Source organism: Neoarius graeffei, chromosome 5, assembly GCF_027579695.1.
Source record: "Neoarius graeffei isolate fNeoGra1 chromosome 5, fNeoGra1.pri, whole genome shotgun sequence".
In the NCBI taxonomy this organism is placed as follows: Eukaryota; Metazoa; Chordata; class Actinopteri; order Siluriformes; family Ariidae; genus Neoarius; species Neoarius graeffei.
In genome coordinates this window covers 7,579,701-7,595,493 of record NC_083573.1, presented here as the reverse complement: position 1 = coordinate 7,595,493, position 15,793 = coordinate 7,579,701, and the positions used below count along the sequence as shown (strand labels likewise).

General features: G+C 42.8%; 1 pseudogene; it reads right to left on the bottom strand.

The window, feature by feature from the left end:
- Positions 1–10,304: 10,304 nt before the first annotated feature.
- Positions 10,305–13,671, bottom strand: LOC132885823 (uncharacterized protein K02A2.6-like; annotated as a pseudogene).
- Positions 13,672–15,793: the final 2,122 nt, after the last annotated feature.

The following is a 15,793-nucleotide window of genomic DNA, read 5'->3' as shown; positions in this document are numbered from 1 at the left end:
TGAATTACCTGGTTACACAGTTGCACTTTTTGACCATGTACCGTAGGTCACACTTATAGAAATGAGTTATTATCATGCTATCTGTTATCACCCAAATGAGGATGGGTTCCCTTTTGAGTCTGGTTCCTCTCAAGGTTTCTTCCTCATGTCGTCTCAGGGAGTTTTTCCTTGCCACCGTCACCACAGGTTTGCTCACTGGGGATCAATACATTTACGAAGGATAACATTATGTTTAAAGTATTTTTTTTGTAAAGCTGCTTTGCAACAATGTCTGTTCTTTAAAGTGTGATACAAATAAAATGACTTGTCTTGACATGTACAAGTCACAAGCACCTTGTTTTTTTTCATGGATTTTGATTAAATTAACTGAATTAAATGAAAAAGTCTAATTTCTGAAAGTAGGGTCTAATTCTTTAAATCAAGTTTGAAAACCAGTTTTGTTCACTCAGGCAGTTTGTTAAATACAATAGCAGTATGTGTAGATCCACGGGGTTCGTGGACATGGAGCGGAGAGACTGGGATATCACACGGGTTTGTATAGTGGAGCATTGGGGGAACAGTTTTGTGATAATTAGTTTCACATGGGGGTTCATGCTGGTCAGTACACCTAGCATATGCAAGTTAGATTTTAATATATTAGAAATTATGTGGCGGCACGGTGGTGTAGTGGTTAGTGCTGTCGCCTCACAGCAAGAAGGTCCTGGGTTCGAGCCCCGGGGCCGGCGAGGGCCTTTCTGTGTGGAGTTTGCATGTTCTCCCCGTGTCCACGTGGGATTCCTCCAGGTGCTCCGGTTTCCCCCACAGTCCAAAGACATGCAGGTTAGGTTAACTGATGACTCTAAATTGACCGTGAGTGTGAATGGTTGTCTGTGTCTATGTGTCAGCCCTGTGATGACCTGGTGACTTGTCCAGGGTGTACCCCGCCTTTCACCCATAGTCAGCTGGGATAGGCTCCAGCTTGCCTGCGACCCTGTAGAAGGATAAAGCGGCTAGAGATAATGAGATGAGATGATAAGAAATTATGTTTGCCATTTTCCAAAGTTTGATCATTTGTATCCCAAGAGACTGACAGGAGAGAACCGAGTGAGAGAGAATTATTTTCTGGACAAATATGAAGCCTAGAAAAGCTACAGTGCATATCATATCAATGTTTAAAATTATATCATTATGTGTTATTATTTTACAGTTAAAAAAATTTGCAGGATCAATCAGAAATTGTCCACTGAAGGGCACTTTTTACAGATTAAATGCCACTGAAATCAGTAATTTGCTCCACATTCCACAACTAAACACTAAAAATACACACACGTAGCAACAGGAAAGGAAAAGCAACCAATTGCTTTCAACCCTGAGTTTTAGGATAGACCCCTGAAGGCTGACACCATGAAAACATCAAATCTCAAAATGCAGAACTCTACCATGGTGAAGGTACAACTTGACACCAGAAAACCCTCTAAATGAGGCTTGATACACTGTCAGAAAAAGGTTGCATAGAAGGCGTCCATGTCTGTCTCCCAAGGTACAATCTACACTAATGGACTCCTGAGGGCTCATTGCTGGTCCCCAAGGTAACTATGTGTACCTTTTTAGAGCCAATACAGTATATGTTCCCAAGTTGTATATAAAGGGTACACAAATAAGTACATTCAGGGGTACTGATCCAGGGACAATATTTTCTCAGTGTGTAGCATGGAGGAAATTTTATTTTTGAAGAAACCTTACCAAACTTGGAGCCAGAAAAGAAAGGGAAGAAGTGGAAAAGATGAAGCAGAAAAGTAACAATGACTTAATGAATTTTTTCAGTGAGAAAATTGAAAATATCCGACAAAAAATTCAAACTACTAATTTAGGGTCAGACAACTTAACGGTGGCATGGTGGTGTAGTGGTTATCATGGTCGCCTCACAGCAAGAAGGTTCCGGGATTGAACCCAGCGGCCAGTGAGGGCCTTTCTGTGTGGAGTTTGCATGTTCTTCCCGTGTCTGTGTGGGTTTGCTCCGGTTTCCCCCACAGTCCAAAGACATGCAGTTCGGTTGACATGGGGTGGCCTTGGGCTGAGGTGCCCTTGAGGAAGGTACCTGACCCCTGACTGCTCCTGGTGTGGCTGCCTGCTGCTTTGTGTGTGTTCACTGCTTCAGATGGGTTAAATGCAGAGGATGAATTTCACTGTGCTTGAAGTGTGCATGTGATGAATAAGGGTTTCTTCTTTTCCTTTAGTGACAATTTATGTAACCCTGTTGTTAACAATATAACTGTATCAGATCAGCAATTAGAATGTTTTACTCCCCTTAGAGAAACTGAATGACTTTCATTCATCTCCACATCAAAATCCTCAACTTTTATACTAAATCCCTTACTTACACATCTATCTCATCTCATCTCATTATCTCTAGCCGCTTTATCCTTCTACAAGGTCGCAGGCAAGCTGGAGCCTATTCCAGCTGACTATGGGCGAAAGGCGGGGTACACCCTGGACAAGTCACCAGGTCATCACAGGGCTGACACATAGACACAGACAACCATTCACACTCACATTCACACCTACGGTCAATTTAGAGTCACCAGTTAACCTAACCTGCATGTCTTTGGACTGTGGGGGAAACCGGAGCACCCGGAGGAAACCCACGCGGACACGGGGAGAACATGCAAACTCCACACAGAAAGGCCCTCGCCGGCCACGGGACTCGAACCCAGGACCTTCTTGCTGTGAGGCAACAGCGCTAACCACTACACCACCGTGCCGCCCCACTTACACATCTATTCAACAGATAATACCTGCAGTAGTTGAACTGCTTCCAAAAATAATAAATTCTTCTCTTAGGATTGGCTATGTACCCAAGTCCTTTAAACTTGCAATTATCTAACCCTTGATTAAAAAACCTGACATCGATCCCTGTCAGCTGTCCAATTCTCGGCCAATATCAAACCTCCCCTTTATCTCCAAGATCCTAGAAAAAGCTGTGGCACAGCAGTTGTGCTCATATTTACAGAGGAATAACATCCATGAAATGTATCAGTCAGGATTTAGACCTCATCATAGCACAGAGACAGCTCTGGTTAAAGTAGTAAATGACCTATTGTTGGCGTCTGATCAGGGCTGTGTCTCGCTGCTTGTGTTGCTTGACCTTAGTGCAGCATTTGATACCATTGATCATTCTATTCTTTTGGATAGACTAGAAAATGTTGTGGGAGTTAAGGGAACGGCCCTCTCCTGACTCAGGTCTTATTTAACTGATCGCTATCAGTATGTTGATGTAAATGGTGATTTTTCTAGACATACTGAAGTAAAGTTTGGTGTTCCACAAGGTTCTGTTTTAGGCCCACTGCTTTTTTTATTTATATATGTTACCTCTGAATGATATTATTCATAAGCATGGTATTAGTTTCCACTGTTATCCTGATGACACACAGGTGTATGTTTCTGCAAAACCAGATGAGAGACACCAGCTTAATAGAATTGAGGAATGTGTAAAGGACGTTAGACACCAGATGCTTATTAACTTCCTTCTGCTTAACTCTGACAAGACTGAAGTACTTGTACTCGGACCACATGCAGCTAGAAGTAAGTTTTCTGATTACACAGTAACTCCGGATGGCCTTTCTGTTTCTTCACGTGCAGCAGTAAAAGACCTCGGAGTGATTATTGACCCCAGTCTTTCATTTGAAACTCATATTGATAACATTATGAGAACAGCTTTTTTGATCTCAGAAATATTTTGCTCAGATAAGAAATATAATGTTACTACATGAGGCAGAAAAACTAGCTCATGCTTTTGTTACCTCCAGGTTGGATTACTGTAATGCCTTACTATCTGGATGTTCCAATAAGTGCATAAACAAGCTCCAGTTAGTTCAAAATGCAGCAGCAAGAGTCCTTACTAGAACTAGAAAATATGACCACATCACCCCTGTCTTATCCACACTGCATTGGCTCCCAATCAAATTTTGTATTGTTTATAAAATACTACTGTTGACCTTTAAAGCACTGAATGGTCTCGCACCACAGTACCTGAGCGAACTTCTGGTCCGTTATGACCCACCACATCTACTTAGATCAAAAGGTGCAGGCTATCTGCTGGTACCTCGTATAGTGAAGGCTACATCAGGGGGCAGAGCCTTTTCTTACAAAGCCCCACAGTTATGGAACAGCCTTCCAAGTAGTGTTCGGGAATCAGACACAGTCTCAGCATTTAAGTCTCGGCTAAAAACATATCTGTTTAGTCAAGCCTTTTGTTAATAGTGTTTATGAGGTAAAGAAATAGATCTGGAGGGTCCTCAGACATAGAGTGTTTTGGTAAAACTGGGATGTATGGATGCTGTCAGTCCCCCACTTGCTTGCTCACTCAAGTTTGTTGACGGTGTAGTGGCTGCTACTTTATGTCCTGGGGTGCCCTCATGCTTGTGTTACCGCCTGGCTCTCCCCTTTAAGTTAGGCTGTCATAGCTAGTTTTGCCGGAGTCCCTGCTTGCACTCAGCGTAAAATGTATCTTGTTCTTACTCATTAGATGACATTGGGCATACCTAACAACCTGTGTTTTCTCTCTCTTTCTCTCCCCTCCCCCACACTCTATCTGTCCCTCTGAGTTACTTGTCAATCCTGGGATAGAGATGCTGACCTCTTCTGCTCCTCGGACCAGCCTGATCCTTCCTGATGCCCTATGTCTGGCTGGAGTCTCATCACATTGCTTCTGTGGAGGACGGCCCCATATGGACAGTTGAAAGTCACACTTGGAAGATTCTCTGGACACTTACCTGTACAGTCATGCTTTTATGGCTGAGGACTACAGTCAACTTGCTAACTTTAGGAGGACAGTTGTCATGAAAAGTTTTGCACTCAAGTTTCCGTCAATGAAGAGTTGTAACATCAGTGAAACAGACTTCATGTTAAAACTGTTAAAAATGTGAAAATCACATTGTTATCATGCAAATGAGGATGGGCTCCCTTTTGAGTCTGGTTCTTTTCGAGGTTTCTTCTTCATGTCATCTGAGGGAGTTTTTCCTTGCCACTGTCACCACAGGTTTGCTCATTGGGGATAGATTAGGGATAAAATTAGCTCTTGTTTAAAGTCATTAAAATTCTGTAAAGCTGCTTTGTGACCATGTCTATTGTTAAAAGCGCTATAAAAAGAAACTTGGGTTGAAGCAGGAGTGCAGTAACTCCGAGTTAGTGTAGTGGAGATAATTTAATCATGAAATAATTGTGGATGACATTCTGGATTAAGATATAACCCAACCCATTTCACACTACATCTAGCATAAAGAATATAAAACTCACACCAGGCTCATCCTAATATAACCCTATATGTGTACAGTTTGGATAAGATAAATTATATGGCTTAATTCAACAACAGTAAAAAAAAAGTATTGTACTTTCTACAAGTTGGCCTCCAGATGTTGATAATTATAAGTTAAATAACTTAACATGACTGATATTTTTATATTAAATGCTCTGTCGAACATCATTATGAGAGGATATTTTCCTCTTTTTTATATATCTCCTGCACTTTAAACATTGCAACATGATAAACTGTCCATGATGATGAAAAGGACACTTCACTTCACTCACTCACTCACTCACTCACTCACTCACTCACTCACTCACTCACTCACTCACTGCCTCTAGCAACAGCTACAGTATGTAACTATAAACAGAGAAAAAATCGATTGGTCATTAATAATACTTCAGTAGTGTTGCCAAATAGCTATAAGAGGAATAAATGTTTCATGGTGTGCTGTTAAAACTCCATCATGCACTATATACGATTTACAAGGACAATCTGATGAACGATAATGAAATTCCTCATAAGAAAATGTACATTTAGTTCATTTAGAGCCATGTCATCAATGTGGCAACCATTTTCTTCTCCTAAGTGTTATAACAGACATGCGTAACCTGTAATACTATATTTTGGTGGCAGCATGTGTAAGCTTTATGCCCCAGAATGACATAAACAGGAATGATGTTAAAAATACAGAGATATTTTGCTGGTGCCATTTTTACATGGTTCACTATTTATCCATTGTAAATGGTAATTTATCAATCGTAAACTCCAGTATGCATACGGTCGTCTATTACAAGAGACTGGGGTCTGTTATTTCAGTGTATTTTAATTACTTCCACAGAATATTGCCTGCAATTGATTTGTGTTTGACTTTGAAAAAATTGACCATATATTTGACCATATTTCACTCAAATTATCCCAGCGACAATGACGAGCCCAGCCTGGTCCATTCTTCACGTTTTCTTTCTTCAGGTTTTATTTCACTCATCTAATCCCTTAGCAACCACAAACGTCCACTGTAACTATGAAGACCCACAATTATTTCCTGCCACTGGCTTTTTTTTAGGCACACATGTATATTTAATTTCTAATTAATATTTCAATGAATATTTTTGAAATGAAAGCAGACACAGGCAATTTGGTGTATTATGTTATTTTATTGTAAATAGCAATGACAGTGAAGATAAAGGTGAAAATGCAGGGTAGAGTCTCGAGCCAGGCTGAGCAGCAAGAATGCTGATGTCTCAAGTACAGATTGAGCACAGTGCATCCTCTCATCCACGGGAACCAGGACTCCCAAGACGAACTTGCCAAATTTGAACTCCCAAGAACGGGACTCTGTATTTGATGTATTCCATATTGAGAAGTGGGCGGTACGGTGGTGTAGTGGTTAGCGCTGTCGCCTCACAGCAAGAAGGTCCGGGTTCGAGCCCCGTGGCTGGCGAGGGCCTTTCTGTGCGGAGTTTGCATGTTCTCTGTGTGTCCGCGTGGGTTTCCTCCGGGTGCTCCGGTTTCCCCCACAGTCCAAAGACATGCAGGTTAGGTTAACTGGTGACTCTAAATTGACCGTAGGTGTGAATGTGAGTGTGAATGGTTGTCTGTGTCTATGTGTCAGCCCTGTGCTGACCTGGTGACTTGTCCAGGGTGTACCCCGCCTTTCGCCTGTAGTCGGCTGGGATAGGCTCCAGCTTGCCTGCAACCCTGTAGAACAGGATAAAGTGGCTTGAGATGAGATGAGATGAGAAGTGCCATGTGTCTGAGTCCTGAATGTTACTTGGAAGGATATTCCATAGCTGATGGGCTTTGTAAGAAATAAAAAAAAAAAATCTGTCCCTGCAGCAGTCTTCATTGTTATAGCTACTGATAAAGATTGAAGAACATGTGGCAGATTATAATAGACCAAGCATTTACACAAGTACTGTGGGGAGAGGCTATTGAGTCCTTTAAAATTTTAATCATATTTTATTTACAGTATTTTATAATTAATCAAAATATCACTAGAAGCCATTTTAGTTCAGTTGGTGATCTACCAACTGAAACTGATGGTGCTCAGTAAAATAAGCCTTGGGACCGCCTCTTAACGCCAACATTTTCCAGTCGCTCCAGAATATTGTGATCAAAAGCTGCATTAAGATTGAGAAACACAGGTGAGCAGACACAACCCTGATCAGAGGCCAGTAGTTAGTCATTTACTACTTTAACCAGTGCTGTCTAAAAACTACAATGAGGCCAAAATCATGGTAAGATGCTGAATCGTATATCAAATGTTGAAACTGTGAAATGTTATTGTTTTTTTTTTCAAAAATATGTACTCATTTTTAATTTCAGCAACACATTTCAAAAAAGTTGAAACAAGGGCAACAAAAGACTGAAAATGTTGTGTAATGCTCAAAAAAAAAAAAAAAAACAACCAAACAACTCATTTGGTAAATTGGCAACAGGTCAGTAACATGATTGGGTATAAAAGGAGCATCTCAGAGAGGCGGAGGCTCTCAAAAGTAAAGATGGGGAGGGATTCATCGCTCTGTAAAAGACTGCATGGGCAAAGAGTGCAACAATTTAAGAATAATGTTCCTCAATGTAAAATTGCAAAGAATTTGGGGATCACATCATCTATGGTCCATAATATCATTAAAAGATTCAGAGAATCTGGAGAAATCTTTGTATGCAAGAGACAAGACTGAAAACTGACACTGGATGCCTGTGATCTTCAGGCCCTCAGGAGACACTGCATTAAAAGCAGACACGTGTCTGTAGTGGAAATCACTGTATGGGTTCAGGAACACTTCAGAAAACCATCACCTGTGAAAACGGTTCATTACTGCATCCACAAATGCAAGTTAAAACCAGATATAAACAATATCCAGAAACACCACCACCTTCTCTGGGCCCGAGCTCTTTTACGATGGACTGAGGCGAAGTGGAAAATTGCCCCAAGGTCTGACGAATCAAAAGTAGGAATTCTTTTGAAAAATCATGGACACCACGTCCTCCAGGCTAAAGAGGAGAGGGACTATCCGGCTTGTTATCAGTGCACAGTTCAAAAGCCAGCATCTGCGATGGTATGAGGGTGCATTAGTGCACATGACATGGGTAACTTGTACATCTGGGAAGGCATCATTAATGCTGAATGATATAAACACGTTTCAGAGTAATATGCTGCCATCCAGACAAAATCTTTTTCAGGGAAGCCCTTCCTTCTTTCAGCAAGACAACGCCAAACCACATATTAAAACTGCATGGCTCCTGAAATAAAAGAGTGCAGGTGCTAAACTGGCCTGCCTGCAGTCCAGACCTGTCTCCCATTTAAAACATTTGGCGCATTATGAATCGCAAAGTACGACAAAGGACACCCTGAACCACCGAGCAACTGAAATTGTATATTAGGTAAGAATGAGACAACATTTCTCTTTCAAAACTACAGCAATTGGTCTCATCAGTTCCCAAATGTTTACAGAGTGTTGTTAAAAGTAGAGGTGATGCAACACCATCGTAAACATACCCCTGTCCCAACTTTTTTGAAATGTGTTACTGACATCAAATTCAAAATGAACATATAATTTTCAAAAAACAATAAAATTTCTCAGTTTCAACATTTGATATGTTGTCTTTGTACTATTTTCAATGAAATATAAGGTTTCCATGATTTGCAAATGATCAAATTCTGTTTTTATTTACAGTTTACGTAGCATCCCAATTTTTTTTGGAATTGGAGTTGTATTTTCTGTTCCATTTTCTTGTGGCTAAAGCAGAAAGGACATTTGCATTTAAATTTACATAACTTGGATGCCCTTATCCAGAGGGATAGTGTGTGTGTGGTGCTTTCAGAAAAGTGAACTCCTGTCCTTCTGCCACCTATTTAAAGATGATTGGCAGGCAATTCAACAACAGTGCTTCATTTCCTTTCTGCCATTGTGCAACTGACTGGCCGAACCTGTTTCTCTGAATGCCTTACGACTGGCTTTCTGGAAGCTGGAGGGAGCAGAGTGAGAAGGTGGAAGGAAAAGTAATTCCTTTCCTAAACACGAAACAACAATTTTTAAAAAAACATATTAATTAATAAAGCTGAGTTAGTAATGTCACTACTTAAAGACAGTGGCCTGTTACTGATTTTTTAATATGAGGATTGTTATGTTGCTTCCAAATATCTCTATATGCAAACAATTCTACATTTCAGACAGAGCAACATGGGCACACTTGTGGCTGGTTCACTCATACCCCTTTTCCACCAAATCAGTTCCAGGGCTGGTTCGGGGCCAGTGCCTAGTTTGGAACCGTGTTTTCTGTTTCCACTGACAAAGAACTGGCTCTGGGCCAGAAAAACTGGTTCCAGGGTAGCACCAGCTCTTTGTTGGGCTAGAGGAAAGAACTGCTTACGTTAGTGGGGGGGGGGGGGGGGGTTTATTAAGACCAACAACAATAGCAAGACCGCGAGAGGGCACCATTTTTAAATAAGCAACGAGATATCATGGATGCAGTAATGCAGCAGTCATCCATTATTGTTGTTGTTGTTGCTGCTGCTTCTTCTTCTTCTCTGTTGTTGCTTTGATGTTTGCACCAAGGTTTATGCAAACGCAGCGACGTAACTGACGTATACAGTGACGTAATGACGTGGCTCCCCTTAGCACCCCGAGCTATGGAAAAGCAAACTGGTTCTCAGCTGTTTCACAAGTTGAACCGAGTTGTGAACCAGCCCTGGAACTGATTTGGTGGAAAAGGGGTATCACTTGTTCTGGTCATGTTTATTCCAAGCGCATTTCAACCAGTTGTACAGAACATCAGCTCCACCTGCTGGTAACGATTAATATGGTGCAAACCTTGTCTCAAATATAACATCCCCCCCAACTAAACTATGTTGTCCATCAACACATGGGTATTTCTTTTACACAACAATATATATATTTTTTGTTTCAACACAATACTCAAAATGGAGAGTGAACTTGATTTTATCAAATCAACTTGTATGCTGAAGACAGTGTCTCAGAACCAGACAGTCTTATATTCTTTCAACTCGGCAAAGTGTTCACTCATCACGGTATCGAACTGGTGGTTTGGTAATCCTCACGGGATAACGTCTCACAGTCTTCGTCACATGTGTAAATCCAGTCTGCGGTGGTTCAGTGGACTGTTTTGTTTTTGATGGTTCAATGATGTCAGAGACTCGATCATGCATTTGCTCTTGGTGAGGTGCACTAGGTGGAAGTGTGGTGCAACTCTCACTCAGTAACACTGGAGGACTGTCACAAGGGTTCACAGCAGTCTGTTGACACTGTGAAGGATCCGGATGTGTCAGCATTTGATCCACATGGCGCTTCCATGTGCCTTGTGTTCCCACATTTACTTTGTATGACACAGGTCCAGTCTTTTCCATGACAACACCCTGTGCCCACTTCTCCTCCCCCTTTCTATAGTCATGCACAAGGACTGACTCTCCAACATCAAACTGTCTGTCCTTAGAATGTAGTTGGTGGCGTTGCCATTGAGCATCTTGTGACCTTTGCACTGCTTCAGTCATGCTGGGTATCAGGAAATCCAGCCATGAACGCAGCCTGCGTCCAAGGAACAGCATTGCTGGCGTTTCTTTAGTTGTCGCAGGGGGAGTGTTCCTGTATGTCAACAGAAAAGTATCAAGGTGTTGTTGCACCTGTGCTGTGCCTTTCAAGGACTTTAAAGCTTGTTTAAACGTTTGCACAAAGTGTTCCTCCAAGCCATTGGTGGAAGGATGGTACGGCGCGGAGCGAATGTGTTGGACTCCATTGAACTTCAGAAATGCACTGAATTCTTCAGAGCAAAACTGAGGTCCATTGTTTCTCACAAGGATGTGGGGAATGCCATAGCGACTAAACAGTCCTCTGAGCACTTGAATGGTCTTAGTAGTTGTGGTGCTGTCCACAATATGTACCTCAGGCCATGTTGAATGAGCATCCACAGCGAACAGGTACATGTGTCCTTCAAATGGACCAGCAAAGTCCACATGTATCCTTTCCCAAGGACTGGAGGGCCACATCCACAGGTGTAGAGGTTCTAACCCAGGCTCTTTTTGTACTCTCTGACAGGAGTGGCAGGATTTAGCCTGGAGCTCAATTTGAGAAACAATGCCGGGCCACCAAACATAACTGCGTGCCAAGCTCTTCATCCTCACGACACCTGGGTGTGCAGTGTGAAGTTCTTTGAGCACCCGGGGGCGCAGTTTGGGTGGCACAATGACTCACACCCTACATGAGGCATCTCTGTTGTATAGTGAGATCTTGCCAGCACAGCAGGTAGGGTGACAGCTCTCTGCCAGCATCCTTTGCAGCTGGAAAACGACCAGTTGAGGTCATTTCCAGGACACGTAACAAGATGGGATCAGACATGGTGTCATGTCTTATCTCGGTGTTACTAACTGGTAAGGTGTCCAACTGTGAGGTGTAGAATACATCTACTGTGCTCAACTTGTCCTTATGGGTGTGTGTGTGAGTGGTAGCCTCGACAGTCCATTGGCATTTGCATGTAATGCACCTTTTCGATACTGAATGGTGTAATCGTGTGCAGACAGGAGTAGCGCCCAATGCTGCATTCGGGCTACAGCCATGGATGGAGTACTTTTCACTGGACTCAGGATGGAGGTCAGCGGGCGATGATCAGTGAGTAGGGTGAACTTGTTACCACAGAGATACTGGTGAAACTTACGTACTCCAAAGACGATTGCCAATGCCTCCCTCTCAATCTGAGCATAGTTCTGCTCTGCTTTATTGAGCATGCGTGATGCATAGGTGATGGGTCTTTCTTTACTGTTGGGCATGACATGAGAGAGCACTGCTCCCACGCCATACGGTGAAGCATCACATGCAAGGTGGAGCAACAGCTCTGGATTGTAGTGGGTGAGTACTTCCTGTGATACAAGGAGTGCTTTAGCTTTGTGAAACGCTGACTCACAGGTTGAGGTCCACTGCTATTTCTTTTCTTTCATGAGCACTTCATTGAGTGGTCTCAGAACAGTGGCCAGGTTTGGAATGAAACGTCCATAGTAGTTCAGCATTCCTAGAAATGAATGTAGCTGACTAACATCACCTGGCGCTGGGGCTTCCACAATGGCACATACCTTCTCTGGTGATTTGTGGAGCCCAGCTGCATCGATGATGTGGCCAAAATATTCCACAGACTCTTGGAAAAACAGGCACTTCTCTTGCTTGAGATGCAGGCCCTGATCTTCTAGCCTGCCCAAGACTGCATCCAGAGTTTTGAGGTGAGACTGCTCATCAGGACCACTAACAAGAATGTCGTCCAGGTAGCAATGAGTGTATGGCAGTCCACAAGGCACTTTGTCCATCGCCCTTTGGAATAAAGCGGGCGATGACGCGACGCCAAATAGTAAGCAGTTGAAATGAAACAGTCCTTTCTGTGTTGTGATAGTCAACAGCTCTTTTGATTGTTCTTCCACCTCCATCTGTAGATAAGCATTTGATAAGTCCAACTTACTGAAACGTTGACCTCCTGCTAGAGATGCAAAGAGGTCCTCAATGCGTGGAATTGGGTACTTATCCACACAGAGGGCTGGGTTGAGGGTGACCTTGAAATCCCCACATAGCCTCACTGCATCATCTCGTTTAACCACTGGCACTACAGGAGTACCCCAGTCACTGTGCTCTATTGGCGATATCACTCCCAGTTCTGCCAGACGTTTTAACTCGGCCTCCACTCGTGGTCGCAGGGCATAGGGCACATTGCGTGGAGGACAGAATTTTGGAACACTGTTGGGTTTAAGTGTCAATGTGGCTTTAATCCCTTTCATTGTTCCAAGCCTTTTAGAGAAAAGAGCTGAGTGTCTCTTTAACACAGCCTCCAAGGTGTCTTTCTCTTTTTGCTCAATGGCATACACAGTGTTTAAATCTCTCTAGTTCAATTTAATAGCTCTCAGCCACTCTCTACCAAAAAGTGGTGGTGCATCTATTTTCACAACGTACAAGGGTAACTCAGCACACTGCTTGTTCAACTTTACCTGCACCTTGATGACCCTTTCAGGTGCAAGAGATTCTACTGTGTATGTCTTTAGCATGACATCAGTGGGTTGTAAAGGCAGCTGGCTGAGCATGCTTTTGTACTGTTCCCAAGGAATCAAAGACACAGCAGCCCCTGTATCCAATTCCATCTCTGTCTTCTTTCCATTTACTATAGGCAGCACAGAGATTCGTGAATATTTCCCCTTTTCAGACAATGCCTAGTCCCAAATCAGAGTCAGTATCAGATTTAGTTTCCTCGCTTTCACTTTCATTTACTCTTGCACCCACATGATGAATTCTCTTCTTTTTGCTTTTAACACTGGGTTTGATTGCATTACCTTTCTGCTCAAATTTTTCTTCTTTGTGTTTCCATCTGTCTTGGTTGCTTTGGCTTTTGCTCGTGCACATTCTTTTCGTGTGACCAACCCTCTTGCACCGGTGACATTCACGATCTTTATACCAGCAGTCTTCCTCACTATGGTTTGTCGTCCCACTTGTCCTTTTGTGAAAACACCACGTTTACTTTGAGGGAACTACTTAACTGCTGCACGTCACAAGCTGCTGTCTTTGCTGACACAGCATAATCCACTGCTTTCTTAAACGTGAGGTCTTTCTCAGTCAACATGCGCTTTTGGACAGTTTCACACTTTAATCCACAAACAAATCTGTCTCTTAGTGCATCTTCCAAATATGCACCAAATTCACAATGTTCAGAGAGTTTCTTTAGCACAGCAATGTACTGCACAACTGTTTCTCCTTCCCCCGGATTTTGCTTGTGGAACTGGAACCTCTCTGCTATCACGAGCGGCTTTGGCGCAAAATGGTCGTTCAGGATGTCTACAACACAGTCAAAATCCACATCTGCAGTAGTGCTAGGAGCAATCAAATTGCGAAGCAGTCCATAAGGCTTCGGTCCCATCACACTAAACAATACAGCTAGCTTCTTTCCTTCCTGAATGTCATTTGCCTTGATGTAATGATCAAAACGTTCAATATACATCATCCATTGCTCACTTGTCTCATCAAAAGCATCCATATGTCTTATTATTCCCACCATGATGTGTCTGCTTCTAATGACTTGCACTGTACCAGAAGATTTGTTAGATGAAGACTGACTCATCCCTTCTTAACAGCCAACTTGTTAGCACATTAACTATCCAATGTCCCATGCAGCGTGGTCGTTCTTTTCAGTTCAAAACAAAAAACTTCTCCAGCACCGTCCGCCACTTGCAGATGATGTGAAAAGTCTTCCGAATGACACAACTCATCGCCAATTTATGTGATGTTGCTTTCAAATATCTCTATATGCAAACAATTCTACATTTCAGATAGAGCAACATGGACACACTTGTGGCTGGTTCACTCACTTCTTCTGGTCGTGTTTATTACCTGCACATTTCAACCAGTTGTACAGAACATCAGCACCATCTGCTGGTAACAATTAATACAGTGCAAACCTTGGCTCATATATAACAAGGATCAATGCTCAAAACTAAATAATCAGGACTGGAAGTATCAATACTTTGATATCAATCCAACCATCTTTAATTTAGATCTCTAATGAGCAAACGAGAGACAACTGTGGCAAGGAAACTGTTAAGTGCAGATCTGAAAACAGAGCCCTTAAGGCCTCTGCATGCTCTTGCAACAAGGCTTTCGCAGATAGCTTTTCGCAGACAGTTGTAATTTATCGTTAAGCGGGGAGTATAGGCGTGCGCGATGTTATTCACCACCACAACGCAAGGGGGTGCAAAGTCGCGAAATCGCTAGGAGTAGTTGGTGGGTGTGGTTAATGGAGTGTTTATCCTCCGGTTACTGAGCAACAGGTCATTCAACACCAACAACAATGGTGACTGGACGAGTTCGCACTTTGATCGAGATGCAGCTGAAGGATCTAGAAATCACTTCCTCGATCAACCGCTCTTCGTGCTGCTCCATCTTCACTCGTGTTTTTAAAAATGGCGGTCGTGAAAACAAAACAAACCGGGGAAGTAGGGAAGCGGAAATGCGTGTACAGCAGATGTAGAGTGGACCAATCAGAGCCCTCTTGTCTGCGACGCTGTCTGCGAGGCTGTCTGCGGTGGTCACAATTTTTGGGAGGTGCGTGCAGAGCGTCTGCGAAGGGGGGGGCTTCGCAGACGCCATCTGCGACGCCGTCTGTGAGGACTGGGTTGTCAGCATAAATTGGCCCTTAGGGAGAGGTGCCTTTTAAGATGGGAATGGGCCATTGAGCCAGTTGAGAAAAACAAAAACCCACTGCTCCACCTGCTTTATCGACCAATGGGACACAACTACATGGGCCTAGGAACACTTCTGAAAACCAGTGTTGGTAAAAACAGTTTAAGGCTATATATGCCATGCAAAGTGAAGTTTCAGAAATGGTGAGTGGAGGTGGAGTGAGGACCCAAGAGCAGACTCAAGATAGGCAGTGTACAAAAGAAACTTCTTTAATGAAGTATAGCGCAGAGGTACAATAAGGCTAAGGCAAAATCGGTGGTCAAAGAACGGGCCAAGAGTTCAAAACACAGAA